We start from the raw sequence: 26185 nt of genomic DNA on the forward strand, positions 1-26185 counted from the left end.
TCAGCACAAGTTGCAGAGTTCACTAAGTTCTACATGAAAAAAAGATTAGAGGATATAAAAGGAGGAAAAAATGTGATCTCCAAAGAGAAAGGGTGTACATTATAAAGCCTCATCCTAATAATCTTTTGATAGGGTGCAGATGCAGCAAGGACCAATCCACATTTGATCACCTGGTGTACGGATCAGCACACTATTATATTCAGCATTCCTTTAAAACCAACCCATTCAGAAGGCATTACAATAAAATTGCCAAGTGGAAAATAGTATTTTAAACCATTATTGTCAGTGCTGCAACAAGAAAAATCTTTAAAATAAAGTAACTGTCTGAAGTGTCTCTAATGCATCCATAATTGTGACATACAGATGTCTGGTATATAATTTTTGAACATGTGGTATTGGCAATACTGTAAGTCAACCCAGGTCATATGACTGGGGCCAGGAAATAAAAATCAGCCAGTTTCAAGCACTCCTGTGCATCACACATCTGTTACTCTCTCCTCCGTTCTTTGCTTTGGGTGCTTCTTCTTCCCCACCCTTTTGCTCTTCACACTTCTTGTTTCCCATCCAGCTAGAGAGTTTTCTTCAGACCTCATTACTGAGGGAAGCCTGATTGAGAAAGGCGGGTCTTTCACTGTACTCTGAAACTAGTCTGGTTTAGCTTCACTCTGCTCTTTGGTAAGAAGGCATTTTACAGTCCAAAGCCTCTGCTGAGAACGCAGCCCCATGCTCCCAAGAGTTTCACCCCGAGCTATATCAGGTGTTGCACTTTTGTCAAGCACACCTATTTGGCTGCAAATGGAGAAGTTGTTTCTTAGTCAGGCTCTAGCCCTTTAATGTGACTGGGAACAGGACCCTGAAGTGTTTTCAAAATCCAGGTGGGCACTAGTGGAATGTGCTGAGCGTGGGTGTGATGTGCTCTTGATGGTCTCTCTTCCTCAAAAGACATGCTGATACAGGTTATCTAGGTAAGAGTTTCAGCAATGGCTTTCACCTTATACGCAGCTTACTGCACTGTCATACTGACCTAAATCAGAAGTTACATAAAACTGACTGAATTAACAGGTTTTGTCTCCCCAACTATGTTGCTTTCAGTTGCCCTCAAGGACCCATTTGTCTTCACTTCAGTTACCTTAGGCAGCCACTGGCAGTTCAAATGCCAGCATTCCCACATCTAGCAGTTGCACTCACATTCATGTAAACTTCACTGAAAACTATCAAGAACAATATAACCTTATTCCCTCAGAAACTCATCAGTCATTCACACTGGTTCATTCTTAGAATGCCTCTATTTTAATTCCATCACTGAAAAAGCTAACGGATCCAGTATATTTCTGTATTATACAATGAAGATGCTTCACCATTATGGTGATTGGGCTTCACTCGTGTCATCTACTCCTTTTTTAAAATCTCAACATAACTAAAGTTCAACAGAGACTATAGCTTTATGTTCTTTGCATACTGTACCTAGAGATTTACATAGAGAATAGAATTGCTCATGCAATTGCATTTTATGCAAAAATATAAAAAATTCCCTGCATAGTATCATTACAAAACATGAACCACATGTTATTTACATAGAGTTTTTCGTCCCAAAGCTCTTTATAAACATACAAGTGGGAGTTGGGAGGGGGAAACCACTACTACAGTGCTGACCTCTCTTGGACGCAAGGGTAGCAGCCTGGAAGATATCTATTTATAGTATGCATGTCCATTAGCGGCATGTGTTAAGGAAAGAAGAAAATCTGGCTAAAGACATTGGGCAAACTTCTGCTTTTTCAAGAGAGCTCTTAGGGTGCAATTTTTGTAGGCACCTAAGGGATTTGGACTTTTAATGGGAATTGAATGTCCAAAGCCCTTAAGCAACTTGGAAAATATCAGCCTTAATATTCAGACTGAGATAGAATCTCAGTTTTTAAGGTTGAAGAACAAAACACAGCAAATTGCACTGAACTCAGTTAATCTATCTTGGAAAGATGACAGTGAGTCATTTATGAAGAGGGCAACTTGTTAGCCTGGAAGTTAAAATATAAAATAGTCTATTCAAATAGATTAAGAGTCAACCCAACAAATGCATCCTACACAAGGCATAGGCCCAATCCTACTCTGAGATGGCATGTAGTTCTCACTGGAGTCAACAGGAGTCCCATGCTTTTATGTAAGGACAGACATCTGTCCTATGTTGAAATGAAAGTTCACTCAAAAAAGCATAAATAAGGAGGGTCTGAACAAACAAACAAACTCCAGGAACATAAAAAGCAGGAGGAAACATAATGAAAGGTTTTCATGTAGCCAAACATATTATATGCTGCAAGGTCATCCTCCTAATTCATGGAATTCAGCTAATCCTCTCGATGAATGCAGCATGTGTTGCTCTCCAAATGAAATTGTATAGGCTCCAAATAAGAGGCAGTCAGCTACTTCTATAAATGCAATCAAATAACTGTCAGTATGAATAATACCATTCGATTTTCCCCTTTCTGTAAACAAGCAAAATAACCAGAAATGTTTCTGTATTGTTTGAAAAGCCAAAGGGAACTTTTCCCAAAAATTATTTCAACTATAAATCAAGCGTGAAAAAACCATGTTCAAATCAAAGGTTAATATCCCAAGGTCCTTAATGTATGATTACCACCCACCTCTTTTCCATTAGCATGATCTCCTCCTCCTTGTCTTTCAAACACTCCCCTGGACTACTCTTGCCTTCTGTCCCACGGATTCACATGGTTGGAAAGTAGTAACTACTTAGCACTCAACCTTCAGAGCACTGCTCTACAGAAAACACGATTTGCCATCTGGTTCCAAAGTCGAGAAACCTGATCACTAGTGAGAAGCAACAGCGTCATTTCTTTTCTGAAGAGTTTGTCATGTTAATTTTTTTAAATCATGGACCTGGTCTCACTAACCACGGTTACAAAACAAAATTGCCTCCTCTGATGTCAGTGTAGTTACACCAGTGTAACTGGTGTAAGCAAGAGGAGAATCAGGTACTCTGGACCAGATTCTGATTTTAGCGATAATTATGTTAATCCAAAGTAAATCTCTTGATTTAAATAGAGTGGCTGCAGATTTGTGCCAGTGCACTAGAGAACAGAATATGAGTCAATTTCATCTGAACAATTAATCTCAACAACCCCTGTGCTGTTTAGCATGAGTCTCTGTACGGATATACTCTAGTGTTTTGGAGTTAATTTCAAAATATAAAAATTATCTAAAAGAGTGTCAGAAAATTAACAATTAAAAGCTTATTTTAAAAATTCCACATTTGTTTTGAAGTAACTTTTTGAAAAAGGCAAAGAAGCAACTATTGAACCGAGTGAAGCATTAATCACTACATCCCATATCCAGAGACTATTGGCCAATATCTGAGCCAGTCTGAATCCAACACAATCCCACTGAAGGCACAAAGGGTGCAAGTCAACACAGAATTTATTCCTGTATTCATTCCTTCCAGATGGAAAGGACTCAGTGATATAATACATCTTTTTCATCTCTGACTACTAAGGTCTGATTTTCATAAACCCTTGAGCTGAACTAAATAGGCCTTCATCATGTTATGTACAGAAGCATGATTTTTGAGGGGGGTGGGGAGATCGGTGGTTGAAAGGGGCGGGTTGCACTGACACCACACCAAGCGAGCAATGACATTTGGGGGGCAGGAGAGAATCAATGAAAATCAGAGTCAAGGATTTAACTTTGTGTTTAGCTCGTCCTAGTGTACCTAAGTCTTGCAGCACTGTGTTTAAAAAAAAAAAAAATCAACCACTGTTCTTAAACCAATTGATATACCTGGGCTCAGCAGGACAGACTGGCAATGGAGCTTTATGTTATGGCTAAATTCCGCAAAGGACTGCACCTTACTCCAAATTTGGCTTGTTGGTTTTCACAGGGAGGTATGCGTGCATCTGACTGAAGGGCTGGCTTCCATAGAGAAGTTCTGATTAATATTATCAGGAGTTAAATCACGTTTGTGGTCATAGATGGGTCTACGGTATGTGAATCCAGAACACAATTCATAGTAAGAGTGGTTAGCATTGGGGATGAAATCCAGCCCATGTCCTCAGTGGGTTGGAGTCTCCCCCGGCTGTGGAACCTGCACCATTTTGCAGGTGGATGGGTAGGGCTGGTAGGGAGTGCACTGTGCAGCTGAAAGCCCTGTTCCATGTGTGGTAGCATAGAGGCAGTAAGAAAGGAAAGAGTAGGAGGGCTGGGATGGGGAGGATCCATTACTGTGAATCTTGGCCCAGTAACATCATTTTATGACCTACCTGGTGACTATGGAAATCCTCAGAGGGATTGATAAATGCTGGTTAGAATCGTAACACATGACATAACTGCTCAATCTGGTGCTCTCAAGGCAGATTTCTGCTGCCCTAAAAGCTGATGCCTCAAGATCTGCTAATTAGTCCACTGTACACTTTCAGGAGATGGGTCGAGGGGCACACACTAGATTTTCTCATGTCAGAGATGAGGAAAATCAATTTCAATCCCCAAAGAGTAAATTATGGGTATAGGTCATTGAACACTATCAGTGGGGAGAGGGATAGCTCAGTGGTTTGAGCTTTGGCCTGCTAAATCCAGGGTTGTGACTTCAATCCTTGAGGGGCCTATTTAGGGATCTGGACCAAAAATTGGGGATTGGTCCTGCTTTGAGTAGGGGGTTGGACTAGATGACCTCCTGAGGTCCCTTCCAACCCTGATATTCTATGAATTGCTTTATGCCAACAGACCCTTGAATGGTAATCTTGCAAAAAATAAAATCTCAGGAAGCAGAACTTCTGTAAATTTCAGTTTCAGTATCTGCTCATAAGAACAGAACATGCAAAGGGATGAAAGCATTACATGCATGCCTTCATCCAAACACAACTGGCAGGTGACATTTTTGGCCTACTACTTTTTGAAAGCAAGTTCCAACTCATTCATTAATTTGAGCATCTGAAAAATCAATGATCTATTAATTTTCCTCATAACACTGAGGTATTACAGAATGCATACCCTATTTTACCCTGTTCTTGCTCACAGCTCAATAAAAATCCATTTGTTTTGTTAGTAAATACCACAGAAGCACATCAAACCACACGTTTTCTTAGAGAATTAATATCAAATAACATATTACATTTGGCATATGGGAACTAAATTCGGACCCTGTGCAAGTCCATTCAAACGCAGTAGACTTGTACCTACTAACATCAGACCTAAATTTGGCCTAGAGAGAATATTTTCTGTCTGATGCATATTGAGGTTCCAGGCCACAAGAGTAATAAAATACTAACTGTTCCTGCATTAGTCCATATTGTATGCCAATCTATGTGAAGAGTTCCTGTTGGTATCAATAGTATCTACTATCTAGATACAGGGTGACTGTTGTGTTTCTAGCAAGAGTAATGGAAAATATCAACAACAAGGATAAGAAGAGTAGACGAAGAGGATAGTCTTCCCGTTGGCTGGCCATTGGCTATGGAACTCCTTCCAGAAGGCTTATGAACAATCACAACCCTTTAGCATCTCTCTATGCACCACAAGCCATCTTTTAGCCACAACTTTCCAACAATAATAAAATAAACACTGCCCATCATGAAAAGGTAGAACCACCAAATGGGTAACTAAGCTAAAATAGGTTTAGATTTTACGTTTTGGGTTTGTACAATTCTGTAAAAGCATGGTGAGGAGCATGGTTTAAATACTTAGATCACTGACAGGACAGAAAATTGCTCATTGTCGAAGTCTGTGAGAGTCCATGCCCCTAGACAGTTGAAATGAGTCATTACTGCACTTGAATACAACTGACTGGTCATTATAAAGAAGTCTTGGAGCCTGCTAACACCAAAACTGCTGCATGAAACAATTAAGTGAGCTTACTGAGAGAGACAATATCATGGCTTGGAGACTGGAGGAGCATGGGAAGAGATTGAAAGTGGGCTGCAATTACCATCTCACCTCTATTCACGGATAAAACATTGGTCTGTTGTGCAATCAGGATCCTTTGAGAGTTCTGAGCCACAAATCCTCTTCAAAAAATGTCAGAAGGAAGCAAATGAAACTTCCCATCCTTAACATTACTGCACTCTTTACAGAAAGAGAGCTTTTCTTGAACACTGTCAAATTACGGTAGAAGAAAAAGCTCCGTCATCTTCAGTGGAAAGAGTTACAGAAGAGCAGTTTTACATTGGCGCTGCTAACCAGAGCTTGGAGTTGTATTATAAACAACGTTTAAACTGTATTCATCAATTTAAACATGAGGGACCAAATTCAGACCTGGTGTGAGCCTGCAGAGCTCCAGTCATGTCAATGGAGTTGCATTTACTTGCACCAGGTTCTTAATTACTAACACATCTAAACTTATATTGAATTCAAAAATTTCTGAATTAAGACTACGTATCTGATCTTGATAACGTACACAGAGAAAAACTCAGGCCAAGCTGCTTTAGGACTAGTGGGAAGAGAGTCAGATTTCCTTTCTCCCCTCTACTTATTTGAAGTATTGACCTTGAAATTAGGTACCATAGTCCTATATTTTGCTAACTAACCTGTTGGTGCTCTTAAGATAGATGGAATAATATGTATATATTTATAAGGCACACCATACCAGAAGGCATCCAGTTAGTCAGGAATAATATAAGCAAGGACTATACAAATTTTGCTACCTAGTTCTGTCAATGCACTTAATTCCTAACCCCCAACTCATGCTATTTCACTTGTGTGCCCTTATTTGAGGAGGATATCATCAAATTGTGAGATGACTTTCTGATGGACAAATATCCAGCACAGCAATGAAGCAAAATCACTTTCACTTGTGAGAGTGAGAATACAGGGGCACTTCCTGCTCTTTGGCTTTTTCCTTTCTCTTGCACGGGTACTCTGGGAATGGATTTTAAGAGTGAGTGCTGGGGAGACAGAACAGGAAGAATCCCCTTAAGGAAGGAAGGCCTCCACATTCAGGGTCAGAGGACTGGCATAAACTCCAGGACAGGAGAGTTTTCTATTATTACATTTTTTGATTATTTTAACTCATTTTGATTTCTGGTTATAAAATTATTCTTTGAAGAAATCCTTTGCTGACTACATTGAGTCTTCTTTCTGCATAGTCAGTCCACTAGGGACCTAAACCAAAATTTGAGTCCATAAATTGAGAGGCAAAGTGCACTAATCCATTGTGTCATCTACTTCCGTACGAACAGTCCTGTTATATGGTGCAAATTAATAGTGAATGTAACAACCCAGAACAGTAGGAGTAAGGGTAATGAAAATCTAAATGCATGAAAGTTCTACAAATCCCACAGATTTTGGGCATCTTCAGTTTGGGTATTTCCAATTTTTGCTGCAAAATGTTTTCATTAAAAAAAATATTCTTATGTTCATAGTGAGAGGTTTAGTAGAATAACTAGACTAGAATAGAATTTTCTTGTTGTAAAATTAACCATTAAATATAAACCCGTGCAGTGCTATCTTCTTCACTGTGCATACAGAAGAATGGTAACAATAGCTCTCAGAGGCTAATTTGGGCTGCTTCACTTATCTCAGTGGGGTGTTGACTCTGAAAACTAATGATAATATAAAACCCAAAGCTGTTAACTATTTCACTGTTCAGCATTCAAGCAAACATGTAGTCAGCATGCTTTATCCAATGTGGGTGGCTACCCATTTGAAAGAACATTCCCTAGGGATAACATTTAAAGATGTAAATAACTGAATTGTATATTTTCCACGGATTTCCAGTTTGCCCTGACATGAGTTACCAAATTATTTACTAGTCACCCACAGGATGACTTAAAGAATTTCTTTTTTCTATACTTAATTTGTAAACTGTTCACAACATATACATAATTAAAGATATCCAAAAGCGAATATGTGCTAAGGTCTCTTATGTAATAAACCTGAGACTGAAAATATGAACTGAGTATATGCAATCTTAAGCTTTTGTCAAAGTATTCAGAATAAATAGTAAGGGGATGGTAGCGCCTAATTGATTCATCTATGGATGAGATCACAGAAAAAAAATCCTAAGGCCAATGTACAGTAAACAAGAAAGTAATTTATGTCTTGTCTCTAACATAATCCACCTTTCAATGTCAAATTAAAGATGCTTAATCAAAACTGACTCAATGTTCTGTCTCCTGCTGAAAAAGAGCAGTTGCAGTGAAATATTAAAATGACCAGGAGATCACAACATCATTCAAGCCATGCCCAGTGAAAATGTGGATTTAAATGTCATCATTTGTAGACATCTAAACTAATAATGTATTTGTGTTAAGCTCGGATCATCACCTGTATCTTTTAAGCAGCAGTGTCATGTTTAAGACTATTACTTGGTATCATCTACCAAGGAAACTCCCAATATTGGAAACCTCCCAGAACCTCCCCAGTGATGGCCCAGATTCATATCTACAGCCACGGAGCACAGCTCAGTAGAAAGATACAAAATGACTTTAAACACTGCATGTTTCTGTGTGGCTTTGTTCAATGAGCAGTTTACATCCTGAAGTAAGCAAGCACTTGGAAAAATTTACTATAGGCTGAATACTAATGTTCTTAATTCAATATTCATTCCCATTTACTCAGCCCTTAGTCAAGCCAACTCCCATTCACAGACTAAGGATTTTAGGATTTGGCCCTATATAGATTCTTAATATACCTTCCATAATTTCTGTAACATATGTTCAGAAGCTATTCAGAGGAGAGCATGTCCAAAACATATGAACCAAGGCCCTCCAATTAATTTGTTTCTAAGCCACCCGGGGGAATGCTTTTGAATAAAATGACGCTATTTTAGCTGGAGTCTAGCATTCTCTATGTAATTGTTTGTAGCATAACTCATGATGCTTGATGCATACTGACATGCTTTTAAATAACTGAAGTAATTCTCCTGTGAATATTCCAAGTTAAGATCTATTGGCTCTTATTTTAAAACTATTCTTGCTGTTTGGATGACTAATCAGCTTTGTGTGAGCAAAGGCTTCTGCATTAGGACAGTTGACTGGAATTATTTTTCTAAAGGAATGATAATGCATTTGTCTGCAATGTCCTTAAAGAGAGATCAGAGTGTCTCAATTTTGTTATGTTGATCTGAAGAAAAAAAAATCATCAGATGACTCCCTGTCATTTTTTGACACTTTCTCTTTATGTTATCTGAGTATATATCTTATACTATAAGAATCTGCCCTCCCAAATAATTAGTATGAGATATGTAGTTCTCTCCCCTATCAGGTCACTGGGTGAATATTCTATTCCTACAATTATATGGTCATGCTAAAGTTTTACCATCAAATCTTTTCCTCCTTAGTAAATAGACTTTAACTGTAATGACCTACTGCACACTGCTTGCTTCTCAAAAAGAAAAGGAGTACTAGTGGCCACTAGTACTCCTTTTCTTTTTGTGAATACAGACTAACACGGCTGCTACTCTGAAACCTGCTTGCTTCTCAGTATTCATTACCAAGTTATCAGGCAGTTCCCGAAGTCAGTTTTCCATTTAATATAAAACTGAAGAACACTTACCCCTGCATCCATAAACTCAGTTGGCAATTGTAAGGTGTTTGTGTGAATTTAAGACATTCTACTCACCCACAAAAAGCTAGATGTTGCAATTATGATTTGGGGAGAGGGAAATTCAACCACTGTAAATATACTAGAATATGAGTGAAGCAAATATTGTTAATGCAGTTGCTCTTCCCAAAATAAGTCATTTGCTCAGGATTTCAGATTTTCAGGTACAAGATGAACCTATCTAGTAAGGCACCCTTAGGACCTGACCAGTGCCGAACCAGAGAATTCACCGAACCCCGGAGGTCAATATTGTAGCGAGCGGGTCTCTTTTTATTTTTATCTTGCTGAGGCGAATAAACAGACCAATGCTTGCAACACAGCCTAGCCAAGGCTTATCGGCTCTCTTCATAACAAAGTGTTAGTGTTGTTACACAAGTTTACTGTATTGGCACAAGGAAATAAGTAGATAAAGCATAGAAACCACAAAATAAAATCATGCCAGACCACAGATGTTGCCGGACCAGAGAGTGCCAGACTAGAGAGGTCCAACCTGCACAACCAAGGCTCATGATTTACTGCTAATAATTCTTCACACATCTTTGACAGCTGTTCACCAAAATGGTTTTCAGAAAAGATAGCGGGAGAATTTCTAAAGCACATAGCTAATAATTCCATTGCTAATGCCAAGAGCATCAAAATAGCACAGGCACCCCTTTTCAAAATAATACATATTTTAATCATGTTATCCCTCAAATGAGAGTTCTTTATAGTATTAGAAATCATCCCACTCAACTGACTCATAGGCTTTCTAGTGTTAAATCTTTTTTCTCCAATGTGCATGTTTTTCAGGAGTTTTCAGAAATCTTGTCTAAGTTTTCTTTTTTGTTTTTTTATATAGGAGGATTTCAATAAAATCTCGGGAGGTGATAACTTACAATAAATCTCTGAAGCTATCACTCAAGTAGTTCTTTAGGAAGTTCTGTACTTTTTACATTTTTATTAAGAGGATTTTTGACTCGTACCACATGCAGAAGCATATCTCCTGCCTAAAACAATTCAGAGAGAAAATGTTATGCCAGTGAGCGATACTCTTCACTGGCTTCTACCTGGTATCAGACCATTTTCTATATCTTCTTTCTAATCTAAAAGACTTCATTTGGTTAAGTCCAGCCTAAATCATGGACTACCTGTATTTCAAATATCACCTGATGAGCCAAATTCTGCTGTGATTACTACAAGAAATCAGTCAATCAGTGATGTTAACGTTGTGAGATAATTGAGGATAGCTGATTTTATTTCATTTTAAAAACAATTTGTATCAAATAATCTAGAGGTCCGGAGCCATCAATATGAGTATTTGCCAATCTATATAACTGCCTGTCCTCCTTTATTTTATTACATTCAGTTGCTGTGTGTCAAATTAGATTGTCTCAAAGAGCTTTCCATCTAATTTGAAATATGGATCCTATGTATACCTTTGTTTGTACAGTACTCTGTACATGGGACCTGGACCCTCACTGGGTTCTCTAGGCAGTATTTTAATATAAAATGAACAATAATGTTTGCACACAACAAGGCCTATTCCTGCAAGGTGTGAGCACTGTCAGCTTGCACAAATGTCAACAGGAGTTGAAGCTCAGCATGACACAGGATTGTGATCAATACCTCGATTGCTTTGTTCTAGGGGATGCTATGATTGATGGAGACCATGAGGGAACTTGCAGGTGTTAGAGGAGGTGAGTTTTCAGTAAAATGCCTCTAGCTCTGGAACTTTCTCCTGCCATAACTCAGACTAAGACAAGTCTCATATATTTAGAGTGCAATGCAAGATTAATTTATTTGAATACAATTTACTCTAACAATGGAAGACTCAGAATGACCAGCATACCCTCCTTCCTCCAAAAGACCCACTGAAATATAACCTACAGGAGGAAAGAAGAACATAGTAATTCCAGCAACTGGCTCCTTTAATCTGCTATTTTCTATAAGCTGAAACCCTATCAGCTGAAAGTGACAGAGGAAGAGAAAGACCTGAGTGTATTGGTCAATCTCAGAATGCAGCCACAAAAAAGGGTAATGCAATTCTAGGAAGCATCAGGTGAGGTATTTCCAGCAATGACAAGGAAGTGTTAGTAACATTATATAAGACACAGTGAGCCCTCATATGGAACAGCATGTGTGATTCTGGTTTCCCATGTTTAAGAAAGATGAATTCAAACTAGAACAAGTGCAGAGAAGGAATACTAGGACTGTCAGAGGAATGGAAAACCTATTTTACAAGAGGAGACTCAAAGAACTTGGCTTGTTTAGCCTAATCAAAAAAGGCTGAAGGGAGGTAGGATTACTCTCTATAAATACATCAGAGGGATAAATACCTGGGAGGGAGAGGACTTATTTAAGTTAATGGCCAATGTTGACAAATGGATATAAACTGTCCATAAACAAGTTTAGGCTTGAAATTAGACAAAGGTTTCTCACCACCAGAGGAAGAAGTTCTAGAACATTCTCCCAAGGGGAGCAGGTGGGGGTGCGGGGGAGAGAGAGACATAGCTGGCTTCAAGACTGAGCTTGATAAATGTATGGAGGGGATGATATGATGAGATTGCCTACAATGGCATGTGGCCCATCTGTGACTGCTGGTAGCAAATATCGCCCCATCTCTGTCTGTTGGGACTAGATGGGGAGGGCTCTGAGTTATTACGGAGAATTCTTTCCCTGATGTCTGGCTGGTGGGTCTTACCAACATGCTTAGGGTCTAACTGATTGCCTTATTTGGGGTCAGGAAGGAATCTTCCCCCAGGTCAGATTAGTGGAGACCCTGGGAGTTTTTTGCCTTCCTCTGCAGTATGGGTCACTTGGTGGTTTAAATGGGTGGATTCCACTTGCTGGTGGATTCTCTGTAACTTGAAGTCTTTAAGTTACAATTTGAGGACTTCAGTAACTCACTTGGAGGTTATAGGTCTATTACAGGAGTGGGTAAGTGAGTGGGTAAGTGAGTCTGTGGCCTTCCATGTGCAAGAGGTCAGACTGGATTATCATGATGGTCCCTTCTGACCTTAAAGTCTATAGTACCTAGAAACTATGGTGATCAGCACAATAAAGATAAATCTAGTAGTTCATAGATTCCAGGGCCAAAAGGGACCACTGAGATTGTCTAGTCTGACCTCCTGCATGACACAGACCATAGAACTTCCCCCAAATAATTCCTTTTGAATCCAATCCAAGCATTGATTTAAAAACTGCCAGTGATGGAGAATTCACCATAACCCAATGATTAATTACCCTCACAGCTAAAAATTGACATCTTATTGCCTGTCTGAATTTGTCTAGCTTCAACTTCCAGCAGATGAATCTTAACATACTTTTGTCTGCTAGATTGAACAGCCCATTATTAAACATTTGTTGCCCATGTAGCTACTTATAGACTGTTATGAAGTCACGCCTTAACCTTCTCTTTGTTCAGCTAAATACACTGAGCTCTTTCAGTCTGTCAGTATAAGGCACATTTTCTAATCTTTTAATCATTCTCATGGCTCTTCTCTCAACCCTCTCCAATTTATCAACATCCTTCTTGAACTGCGGACACCAGAACTGGACACAATGCTCCAGAAGTGGTAAAATCACCTCTCTACTCCTAGTCAAGATTCCCCTGTTTACGCATCCAAGGATCACATTCACTTTTTTTTTTTTTTTTTTTTTTGGCCATGTTCAGCCGATTATCCACTTTGATTCCCAAATCTCTTTTCAGAGTCACTGCTTCCTAGGACAGAATCCCCCGTGTTGTAAGTATGGCCTGAATTCTTTGTTTCTAGATGTATACATTTGCATTTAGCCATATTAAAATGCATATTGTTTGCTTGCACCCACCTTACCAAACAAACTAGATTACTTTATGTCTGTGATCTGTCCTCTTCATTATTTACCACTCCCTAAATCTGTGTGTCATCTGGAAAAACTTTATCAGTGGTCCCTCAAAGTACCACCTTTACCAGAATGCCTACAACTAACTATAAATGACTTGATTTTAGCATAAAGTAATATAATCTTCAGACATGTGAATCTTTGCATTGTCTGAATGAGGCTAATTATGATATATCAGTGAAATAAACAAGTTTAGGGAGAAAACAAAGGGCAGAATATCAGTAATAATTTTAGTAAGATTTAGCATAAAATAGCTAGGTTGGTTAGTCTCTAAGGTGCCACAAGTACTCCTTTTCTTTTTGCGAATACAGACTAACACGGCTGTTACTCTGAAACCTAGCTAGATGCACAATTTTCAGCCTGTCAACACCAGTAATCACAGTAATCTAAGCACTACAATGGAAGAAATTATTAACTGAATTCATTTTGCATGGTCAAATTCTGCCCTCATCTATTCTATTTCATATAGACTTTTATATCACACATCACTGTAGTATCTGAGCAACTTCCAGTGTTGTACACGTTCTACACCCGTGCACCCCAATGTGGAGACAGTGGGATTGCGCAGGTGTAACCTAGGTCAATATTTGAAGACAATGAGGGAGTACATGTACAAGTGAAGGAAGAAATTCTGCAGAACATTTCTTGCTGATGAGGATGCATGAAACGGAAAGGACACAGCTTGATTCTTAGAATTCTCGGGGCTGGCAGCTTGAACTAATATCTCGATACATGTAAACTGAGCAAATTTCATTTAAAAGTCAATGAGAAATGTGGAACCACACTAAGCCACGTTACAGTCACTTGTCCAAGTAGATTTGCAGTCTACTGGTCAGGTCCTTTTGAGTAGTCAAGGAGCATAGTTTTATACAGAGAGATTCTAGATGATCCTGGCCAAGAAATCCCTCTAATTCATAGAGATTAAGGCCAGAAGGGACCTCAAGATCCTCAAGTCTGACCTCCTATATCTCACAGGCAACCCACAGCACTGAGCACCCTCACACTAAACTCAACAACTGAATTTATAAGGAAGTATTACAGCCTAATGTTTCTTTACATAGTGCCTATAGATGCCGAGCATTGCCAGTTCCCAAGGAAGTTGTGGGTGCTCAGTACCTCTCCGGATCATTTCCCCAGAGAGCAGATTGAGACCTCCCCTTGGACCTGCTGCCCATGCAGTGAGCTAATATGGAGGGCACTAGGACACTGAAGAGTCCAAAGAGTCAGGAACTGTAACCTAGGCAATTAACAACAGGCTGCTTTTCTCCACTTTCTCCCTCTCCCCTCAGACACACACACCAACTGCCAGGCACTGGTGCTTCTCCTCCCCCCCCCCCCCCCCCATGCGCGCACACACAAAAACTGCCCATCTCTACAGCTCCTTCCTCCCACCTCCCACTCCTTTTGCCCACACCCCCCTAATCTGCCAGCCTTTACAGCTAAACATTAATATGGCCAAAGAGACAAATCAAAATATTAACTTCTTTTCAATGATTGCTTTGGCGAAATGAAGGTACCAGCTCCTAGATCAATGTCTAATGCCACATACAATACATGTCTCCTCTCTCCAGCAGCGAACACAGAGCTAGGCTGAAATAGACGATTTTCTAATGAGGAAACACAGTTTAGGTACAATGTGTTATGGCAGAATCTGAGAAAGAGCAATAAAGTACTAATATAGATAGATAGATATAGATAGATATACAGTTAGGTGTTGGCCAGACTGAAAATGCCTGGTTGTGTGGCTGTATTCTTACATGTTGCAGATTTTAAGGTAAAGTCCATGGGTGTGTTTTAATCTCCCCCTCAAACAACAAAAGAAAGAAGGAAGGAGATGAGAGAACCAGGGAAAGAAGGAAGGGAACGAGGGGCAACATCAAAAAGAGGAGAAACAAAGGGAAGGGAATAAAAACCAATCTAGAAAGAAACAAAGAAGGTAAGCAAGCATCCTCCTTTCATGTGATGGAAACCCCAGGCAACACATCCCACTCACTCACTGCTCCAACGCCCCCAAAGCCTGCCTGGGTTCTGGCCATGTAGGTGATGCTGCTGCTGCATTAAAACAACCATCCACGCACAAGCCGCTGGAGCAAACACTCAGCATTTCCAAAGTAGACAGTCCCCAACCTACTCCTCTACCCCAGAGCCAAATGCTTGGCCCTCTGCATTAGTGCCTGTCCAGACTCCTCTCTGGAAACCCATCACTCGACCCTCTTAGGACAATTTTTTTTGGGGGGGGTGGGGGGGAAGGCTGGTGGGTAGGGGGCACAATTGTTAGACAATAAAAAGAGGGAGAATGTGTGTTGGTGGGGGAGGAGGTATTTCAGCCACCTGAAATTGCATCATTATTTAATATAAGCAGAATTATATCTGGGTAGCTTATATTTTTTAAAAGAACTTTTGAAGCATCTAAGTGATTTAAATATCTATCCACTGGATATTGTAGTCTTACCTGTCAGATGTCATTCTGAGGGGGGTAGTGAAAATCCTCAGTTTGCTAAATTGCACCACTTGATCAGGTTACTATGGAAATCATCTTGAGGGGGGGGGAAAAAGCCACCCTCATCCTCTCCACCACCAAGGAGGAAACTGATCCAGTGAGCAGATGAGCTCTGAGCAGGAGCTCTATGCCTCTTCCTCTGTGTATGTCTCGCTGTCTCTCTCTTTCTTTCCCTCTTCCCTTCCTCTCTCCCTCCCCCAGAGGACTCAGCAGGGTGATCAGATCTTCGCCTGGCTGCCAGAGCTGGAAGCAAAAGGACAGTCTCACACCAGCAGCCCCAGCCCAGTGCTTTGCTGCGAGTGGTGCTGTTTCCTAGCCGCACAGCTGGAATTTAAAGGGATAGTGCCTGAGAAAAATCTCAGCTTTTCTAAGATTGTTTCCAGCTGATGGGGGGGGGGGGGGCATGAAGCGTTTTAACTAGAAGTTTCCTGTAGGGACCTTGCAATGAACATGCTGAAATATAGATGTCCAGAGATATACACAAGGCATGAGTATATTTTTGTTTTCTATGAGAAGCCCTATGCATTATGAATGATATGTATTTCAGTAGTACCCAAAGGCCCCAACAAAGACCAGGGTTCATCTGCAATAAGCACTGTACACACATGTAGTACCAGACAGTTGCAATCTAAACAGAAAAGATGGACAAAAAGGGAGGGGAAAGGTATGCAAAACCTGCACCTGCAATTTTTGGGGCTAAGAAGTATGCCTGAAAGGTAACCAGCCTCTCTGTTTTTAATTACACCTATATCAAAATGACATGAGCAAGGCCAAGCCTGAGCAGATGGGCTTTACCTGCAAGACCTACACAGGGGTTTAGAGGATGGGATCCTGGCCCCGATCTGAAGCCAGGCTACAAAGTAAACTGTAGCAACAAATGCAACCTGCACACGGACACAAAGTTTGTGACCAGTGAATAGAGATAGTTGGTTAAGCAACTCATTAAGCTACCACCTTCACCCACCTTCACCCTCTGACCTACAAATGTCCTCCACCCACTTGGACATTGCCGCATTGGCCTGTTTCAGACTACCCATGTATGATCCCACTCAAATCAGTTTAGCCTCCCCACTTCCCTGGGGCAGCTCCACGGTTGTTCAAGTCTAGCCCATAGGAGGGGCAGCTTTCACCCACAGTAACTAGCACCATGCAGCCCTTGTAAATATATTGCAGAAGAAAGCCAGTACGGCTGTATCTCATAACACATGAACTAAGGGTCACCAAACAAAATTAGTAGGGAGAAGATTTAAAACAAACAAAAGGAAGTATTTTTTCACACAACACACGGTCAACCTATGGAACTCCTTGCCAGAGGATGTTCTGAAGGCCAAAACTATAACAGGATTCAAAAAAGAACTAGACAAATTCATGGAGGATAGGTCCATCAATGGCTGTTAGCTAGGATGGGCAGGGATGGTGTTCCTAGCCTCTGTTTGCCAGAAGGTGGGAATGGGCGACAGGATGGATCACTTGATGATTACCTGTTCTGTTCATTCCCTCTGGGGCACCTAGCATTGGCCACTGTCGGAAGACAGAACACTGGACTAGATGGACCTTTGGTCTCACCCAGTATAGTTGTTATGTAGCGTGGGGAGGGGCTGCTGAATTATTTCAGCTCTTGGGAATGTTTTGCCTCCCAGTATTCAGATGGCCCAAATCAGCTCTGTTGCTGGTGACAGCATCATACCTGCTCCCATCCTGGTAGGGGAAAGGGTGAGAAGATCCTCAGGTGCCCATGCTCTCCATGTCCCAGCACTGAGAGGGAGACTAACCACAGAGTGAGAGGAAGGAAGCCTAGGTGGATGGGAGGAGGAAAGAGAAAGACTTCCAGGCAGAGAGCCAACCCCTGGGGAGAAAGAGCCACTAAGTCAGCATGCCAGGGCTCCCCATTTCCTATACTGGGGGTGTGGCAAAGGTGTGGGTTTCTCCTCACCTCCCTCCGCATAAGAGGAGGAGGAGGACGACGACTACTTAGCCAGTGGTGGCACAGGGAGAGATTTTCCACAGCAAAAAAGGCCCGCAAATCCCATTTGTGTCTTTGAGAAAACTTCCCCTTTAACACCACCTGCTAGCTAGACCTGGGATTTATTACGACTGTGAGAGCAAATCAGCATTGCTGCTGTCAAAACTGTACCCAATAGCACATTGGGGCAGGTGGGGGAAATGAGCGAAAAGAGTGATACTTGGATTCAAAAGACCAAAAAAAAAAAAAATCTATCAGCACAGTGAGGTGTTTGCCTCTCCTGAACAATTACAGGCACTTGAATCAACAATTGCCATTTAGGAAAATGGTAAGATATGGGAGAAACAACAGCTAGCAATACTACAAGACCTTAATACTAGGAAACGAAAAGACCATTGGCAAGGATGTAACATAAGGCAGGTGTTGATATTCAGTTTCCCCAGATGCCCAATTATTCAAATCTCACCATAAATTGCAATATACTGATTATGCTATCTAAACAGAATAATATGGATTTTTGCTTGTAGTTTGCGAAGTGCCATAGAAAGTAAAAGGGCACACATGCCTGGCTCTCTCTAAGGTGCAAGACAGAAGGGAGATCAACAGTACTAATATCCTTAATAATAAAGCACAGTACAAGACTTCAGGTGATGCATCTCTGAGAAAAGAGGAAAAGATAATTGTCAGCTGGGAAACTTAGACTCAAGGAGCAGGTTATTTCTTTTTTTATAAGACACAGGATTAGTAAATTATCTTAGAATACTTTGTTTACAGTATGTTCCTACAAAGTTTTGTTTTGAACGGGTGGCAACACACCCTCCACACCAACTCCTTTCTGTCCAGTTCTAGTCTGTTTGTAATGGCCTCTCTCAGCTTCCAAAAAAGTTGTGTGGTTACACTTCTCCCCTGGAAGGCATATTTTCTTGTTTCTGACCATTGCGCCTCACAGGTTATACAGCTGTGGAAGTCTGTCTGTCTGGGACTGCCAGACAATACAAAAAGTAACCACTTGAAGAAAAGTGTTTTCATCAATAGTGCACTGGAAAGCAACCCTCCAGGTCAAAGACAATGCCTGTCAAACGTTTTCTAAGCCAATTTATTTACCAGCGAGGAGCCTCTGCAGTGGTTTTAACTATTTATTGGAAAGTTGCTGCCAATCTTAGTTAGAAGTTATTTCATTACATTAATTCAATATTTTTGCCATTTTGTTGTAGGTAACCAACCAACATGCTATTACTAACCATACTGGGGAATAATAAAGAGATGCTTAAATCCTAAGGGGAGAGGCACCTTAGCAATCAGAAAGGTGGTTGTAATATCTAACATATTCTGCTTATCAAGGCTTTTCATACTTAATAAAGAAAAGTTACCAGATGGAAGAAGAAAAGGAGGGAAGTTTTTTGCGAGTACTCTTGAGACAGATGTAACTCAGATTTGCAGAATTGTGCATAGGAAAATATTATATCAAATTACATTCTTCTCTCTTCCTGTGGGATATAAATGCATATATTTGATGCAAAGGATGGAGTGCTTTAAATGTAAATTTATTTCAAAGATATTTAGAATAATTAAGGGCAACACATTAATTTAAAATTGCAGTATCTTGGCTTGTGTATTTAAATGAGATCAATTATCTTAGCTCATGTGCATTCATGTAAGTGGAGGGGCAAAACAAAGAAAAGCATACAATGACAAAATAATAAATCGGTCCCTGTGGACTAGGTACATTCATTTCCTTAGAAATTACATCACCAATGGACACGTGACCTTGTCCACAACTCCTAGAGGAGTCTCTCACCAGTCATAAAGAATTACTCAATATCACTTGTCAAGTGCATTAGCATCCTCCATGTGGTAATTCCTCACCTTGGACAAAATTTACTTTTTAAGACTCATGAATTACCTAATGGCAAAAAGTTGTGTTCTGTTTCTGCTTCCAGCAGTATACTGCATATTAAAAGCACACAGCCAGTGTTAACATAATGTTAAGGTTTAAAAAGTTGGGAAATTCCAAAAGCTGAAGTCTCTACCATAAATGTTAACTTAGCCATGTTGCACATCCTGTATATTTTATGGTATAGAACAAACTGGTCGTACTCAACTAGGAAAACACTCTAACCTCTTATCACTAGTAATACACGTTTGCTAATAAATGTAAATGTCCAAAACAAAAGCTGTACCGTAATCTTTAATAACTGAAAAGGAGTGTAAGCAAAAATAATTAATTAAGGCTGCAGAGTTCCACATCAGGGTATTTTACCTTTAAATACGCAAAGCCTTTTGCAGGTATTGAATTCCCCTGGATGGCACATTCACCTGCACCTCCATGGGGTTTACCATTTGTGTGTAAGCCTGGCATGTCTCCCTTCACTGCACAAACAGGACAGTTCATGTAAATACAGATCTGCTTCCAAGAGAGACTTCAATATGAAAGCAATTGCTGAAGCCCTCTTTCTGGAGCACTGGTTTTAATCCAAATATCAAAACAGCTAGCACCCACATCTTCAGAAAATAGCCAGTGGGCTTTGGGGAAGGTCGTGAGAAACTCTCTGCATGAATTAAAAGCCATGAATTTTTCCACAAGGGGAGAAGGATTAAAAGGCTGAGGACAGGCAGTTCTGAAATTTGGAAGAGACAAAGGGGGAACTGAGGGTAGAGCCCAAGTTCACATTTTATCCTCTGCAAGCACCAGTCCCTGCCCTTGATACAAAAAACCCAAGACTCTGAACAGCCAGTATTGCCAATGTCACAAGATCAAAAGTCAGGGGACAGACAAATAAATAAGTAAAAATCAGCAGATGATCTTATAACTCATGAGATTTATACAACATAACTCCTGTCTTCAAGTCTGTCTCCATCCCCATCCCCACCCACCCTGTGTATGCAAAGTCAGTCTGACACGAACCCCCAGGGCACACATGGAAACTGAGGGGGCCTCCTGCCCCTGCCTCTGGAATGATGGGAGACAGAATCCTGGGCCCTCCGCTTCACTTACACCTTAAATTCTGGTCAGTGTTCCCCTGCTCCCCGGCCTGTACTCAGGCCCTGTTCCCAGAGCTCCATCCTTCTCCAAGTAGGTACTGCCCCAGGCAGGAATCCAGCAGCAGTGGGAAGAAGCGAGTAGCTCAGTGGCAGCTGGTTTCCTGCAGGGGTCCCGCTAATCCTTATGCCCCTGCCCTGGCTGGGACCCATCCTCTGACTTTGTTCCCTGCAGTTTGGAGCTGCTGCTGGTGCCCTCGGCTCTTGGTTTGGCAGTGTGGCTGCTTCCCTCCTCCCAGCAGGGCGCTGAGGCTCTGGAGGAAGCTGCAAGCCTGGAACAGCAGTCTCTGATGGCGGCTACCGAGACCTGTGCTCCAAAGCCATCCATCCAGGCTACCAACACTAGCCTCTAGTGGGTGCCACCAGACCTACGTCTCCGGCAGCAGCTTCTGAGTGGAGGGCAGCTTCTCACTGGGCCATGGGCAAGAGCAGGGTGCATGACACTCATGAGAGTTGCTAGCCTGTATATGGCCTGTGCAAACTGCATGGAAAATACTAGAGTGGAGACCCTTATCCAGGGCAGAGAGAGTGACCTGATGCTGTCCTTCTCTAAAGCACCCGCATTCCTGCTGGGTATTTGCAGTAGAGCTGCTTAACCAGCTGTTTCTTTTAATCCATTTTCTGTTTTCACTTTCTGACTTTGTTAGTTTATATAAAGCCATGGTGGTGAGGGTGCACTGCCCACCCTCTAGGTTTTTGAGTCACCTTGTATGAGTTTCATTGGCTCTTTTAGATCAGAAGGCTTTGCTCCCTTTAGCGTCAGTGGGGAACTCTGGGATTTGCTGGAAAACTCTCTGGGAGACAACAGCCAATACGCTCAGTCTAGCGACACATTCCCCAGTGGAGAGGCAGTGCATTCTTTATCTGTTTACTGGACTCATCCTTCGGCAGAACCTCCCCACAAGGTCCCAGGAGACACACACGCCTCTCAAAGCCTGAAAAGTCTATCCATAAGATGTCAACCTTCACCAGAAGCAAGTATGTGGGTTCTTGATTTACATATAATTACCCCCCCCACACACACCTATGTTAAAAGAACATTATAAAGTTTGCAAAGTCAAGCACTGAAAACTTGGGAGGTTTCAGAATTAAGAATTCAGAGCAGGGTTTGAATAGTTCACAGTAAATGAGGCATGCAGCTACATAAGGAGAAAACAAAATATTGAATAACTGCTTGTTAAGGAAGCACCCTTCATCCTGTGCACTGATTGAGGGAGGGCCCTGTGGCAAAAATAGTGTGTGATCATGTAATTAAAGACTGTATCACAATGCATATGCACAAGGGGGCACAAGTAAGGTTGCAAAAGCAACTTTAATTCTGGCATTTCCTAACTTGTGAGTGCTTGACTTTGCAACCTTAATCATGGGGGGATGTGTGTGTGGTTTTTGAAAATGCAAACTGACAAACCAAATCCATACCATGACACCATATTGACATCTACATGGTTCATCAGATGGTGTTGGGGGGACATTTAGATCTGCTTGATCTAACGGAGTAACTGATAGCACTAATATGGTGTCATCTTCTGCATGGGCCAGCGCTACAGGGGGATGAGACACACACTTTGCCAGTTCTCATTTGAATATTTGCTACTATCACCGAGAGCCGCACCTGCGGCGAAACACTTTGCCAGTGCTTCACAAACATTTTCAGACAGCAGGGAAATGGTGAGATTCTGGAAACCTGGTTTCCATTCTATGCCCTGGAGGGGAGTGTTCTGTAGTGGGCATAGACTCTTCTGCCCATTCCTCCCAAGCTTGATTCCTTCTGCCTCATTCCCTCCAACTTATACCTGTCCCAGTCCTCTCTCTTCCCCACCCCTGGCTACTTGTCCCTATCCTGTTCTCTTGCCTTCCCAGTCCTAGTCTCCTTGCCCAAGCACTTCCAGCCTCCCCACCCTGCAGCAACCAGGCTCAACCTCCCTGCCTGACTCCCAGTTCCAGCCTCCACTTCTAGCCCCAGTTCCCAATCCCAGTTTCTCCCATCCCAGTCACAGTTTCACAAGTCTCCTTGTCCCAATCTACTCCTTTCTCCCTCCCCAGTCCAGCTTTTGTCCCCTCTGTATTTGATTCACAGTTTCATTCTCAATGCTACCTGGGTGCCAATAGGAGGGTCACTGAGAGCACAGGAGCAATAGATTCCCTGGAGTCTCCATTATGGTTACCCAACCCCCCTCCTCCCCCCCCAAGGAGCAGCCATTCCAGGGAAACTCCAGTTTTGCCCCTGTAACCTTGGATTGAGAAAGCATGTTCAGTTATTCTGTGCAGTCTGGTCAGCACTAGGAGCTGTAAGTGGCTCAAGCTGCTAATAATCAAAGAAATCTCTACTGAGTATGTGCAAACTGTGATTTTTCAAAAGCTTATAAGTGGGCCAAATTTGGGTAGATTTTCACAAGGAGAGTAAAAAGGCACATTCCTGACACAAAGGCCAGCCCTGTGCCAAATTTCAAGTCCCCGCTCCAATGCATGTGGGAGGTGAATCTGTTCAAAGCAAAGGTCACCAAAATTTTTTAACATGGGGCAAAACAATGTATTTTCCCCTTGCCTAAATGTCTGAAGTTTGGCAAAGTTATAAACGACTGAAAACAACAGGGTCTTATAATGGGAAGTGTCAGGCAACCTTAATAATGAGTGACAGCTGCACATATAATATTGGTAATTCCAGTCTGACTCTGAGGAAAGGGCCAACTCTCAGCTCCCTTAACCAAATTCACAGCTTTTTACCAGTTTGCTCAGTTCTTTTTATAGCCTTAGTCTTTCTAGAATCTTCCATTTCCCAATTACTGCAGTTTCTCTCAGCTCCATACACTGGATGTTTTATATGCTATCTTCAAGTGAAGGAATACCCAGCTGGGGATCCAAATTGGCTGCTGAAAAGTCCTCTTTGATTTTGAGCTATTACTTTTGTAATCTTTCTGCCAGGTGATGTAGGCAGCATCAAGGGCCAGGTTCTATATCTAGGGGTTCCTTCTAACATTACAAACCAGAACCAGCTCAAGCCCCTACCCAAAAATCTAGGGAAACGAAACACTACTTCGCAATACTTCCCCACTCACAAGCACCGAGTTTGCATATAACAAAAGAAAACTTTTATTAAGAGCAGAAGCAACTCAGCATTAATTTGGGAAAACATCACAACAACAATTCAAAAGCAAACCATAAGTAAACATCCACCCCACAATATCTTGGGTAATAGTTCCTTGCCTCAGTTTCCCACCTTGCAGTGTGAAAGTCTGATGGACAAATGCCCTTTTAACTTACCATTCCCCTTTCCCTCTGCTGCACCCCACCCACAGCTGGTTGGTTGCCTAAGATCAGCAAAGTTCCAGAATTCAGGATTGCATTCCCACGGATTCATCTGCCACTCCTGAAATGGGGGGGGGGGATTTGAGCAATACCGCTGCTGCTGCTGCCGCCACCACCTCTAGGTGCTCTGAAGTTATACCACTTAGGCCAGTTTTTAACAATATCAACTCTTTGATTTCACTGCATAGGCTTTCACTCATTATGGCTTTACCCTCCGCATTGTCTTCCACCACACCAGGCCTAAGATTCAGTCTCTTAAAACTGTTCATCAGTGTTTTCAGCTCTAGCAATCGCTAAGTAGAAACAAGGACTCCAACCGGAGTCTTATCAGTTCTGTTTTTAAGCACTAGAGAATCAAACAATACTTAGAACTAATTAAACAGAATTCTCATACTACATACAAACATCTATCCCTATTACTACTAATAGCTACTTGGCATTAACATCACTACCCCCTGCTTAGCGAGCGAGGTTCAGTTTAGGGTGACCCTCTCAGTTAGGCCATATTAAGTACAGTTCTGCTGGCCTCTAGTCATGCAATAAGAAATAATAATTTCATTACCCCTGCATTCAAGACTTTTAAACCAGAACAGCCAGAGTTAATCACTTGGGCAAAACAGATCTGTCTGCTGATCACATAGGCAAAGTAGGTGTGTCTATGCAAATACAGTCTGCTCCTGAAATCTTTTCCCCCAGTTCATCAATAGATGGCAAGAGAGAGGTCATTCAGACCCTGGCTTGCACTTTCAACCTCAGATTCACAGAAAATGCTCTCTAGTTCACTTATGCTTCATTTACAAAAACTTTTAAACAAACAGAGAACTGAGAAGCAAAACCCAACGTATTTTAGATTAAAAAAACCCTGTAAACTGTTATAGCACAACTACAATAACCACAAGCCATCATAAAAGTTATATTTTCATTATTACAAAGCAAAAGTACTCTGAAGTGCCATTTGGTGATGCTGGGAGGTTAACATTAGAAACAAGCTTGTACAACACTCTTAGTAGCTTTGTTATAGCAGAGGTTTCTGTAGCAAAATGGGAGAAATTGCAGATGACTAGGTCTGCTTGGAAGATACAAATAAGCTTCTGTGAGATCCACTGAACTCAGAAAGTCTCTTGGAGAGATAAAGTGATAATGGAAGCTAGAGTCTCAGGCATGAATTGAATCTCCTTTACCCACCACATCAGCTCTGGCTGGCTAAGATGGCCTGAATTCCTCTTGATCTTTTTTTTTTTTTAACTGTGATATTATGGAGTAGAGCTCTGGGCACCTTTTGTCTTTTTTTCTTTTTACATACAAAAAAACTCAGATACTTTATTCGTCATATATAAAAACAAGCAGATGCTATGAAAAAATATCTAAGGCTATGTAGGACACATGCAAAGGTTAAAACTAGGTGACCCAAGTCCCACCCTCCTCTAGAGGCAGCGGCTAGACTTGGGGTGCTCTATTTGACCCCCCCCCAAAAGATAACCCTCTAATTTTCAGCCATCAGCCCTTCGATGGGGCAGGGCCTTGAGTTGGGTGGCATCAGGAGACATGCTGGGCCGTAGCCTAGGGAGGGGAGAACGGGACCGGAGAGGAGCCCGGCTTGGATGTGAGACAACCCACATCTGAGGGGAGAAGAGCTGGAAGGCAGCAGGATGCTGGTGGACCATGTGGGCTGAGGACCATTGCAGACTGGGGGCAGCTTCTACTACCTCTAGCATTCAGGTGTGTGAGACTTCCTTCAGGGTGGTTTGATCTATTTCAACATCTCTTGAGACGGGTGAGGGGATGAAGAAGAAATGTGGAGGATCCTGGAACTCCAAAGACTGTCCATGCTGCACTATCTCCCATAACCCACCTGTTCAAAGTTGACTGGAGCCATGAGCTTAAAAAGTGGAATATTCTGTCCCAAAGACCCAAATGATGGAGGCAGGCTAAGTTGCAGTCATGCTGATGATTTGGGCATAGAGGAGGGATTGGCC

At 41.6% G+C, this 26185-nt stretch overlaps 1 protein-coding gene across 2 annotated transcripts in view; it reads right to left on the reverse strand.

Annotated features, from left to right (window-relative positions):
• Nucleotides 1–16182, reverse strand: part of NAV3 (neuron navigator 3) — an 846806-nt gene extending 830624 nt beyond the window's left edge. For both annotated transcript variants that reach the window (XM_078851120.1, XM_078851119.1), the window contains exon 1: nucleotides 15854–16182. The gene's annotated coding sequence lies outside the window, so the exon portion shown is untranslated. The remainder of the gene's footprint in view (nucleotides 1–15853) is intronic.
• Between the last annotated feature and the right edge of the window lie 10003 nt (nucleotides 16183–26185).

Source organism: Lepidochelys kempii, chromosome 1 (assembly GCF_965140285.1).
Source record: "Lepidochelys kempii isolate rLepKem1 chromosome 1, rLepKem1.hap1, whole genome shotgun sequence".
Taxonomy (NCBI): Eukaryota; Metazoa; Chordata; order Testudines; family Cheloniidae; genus Lepidochelys; species Lepidochelys kempii.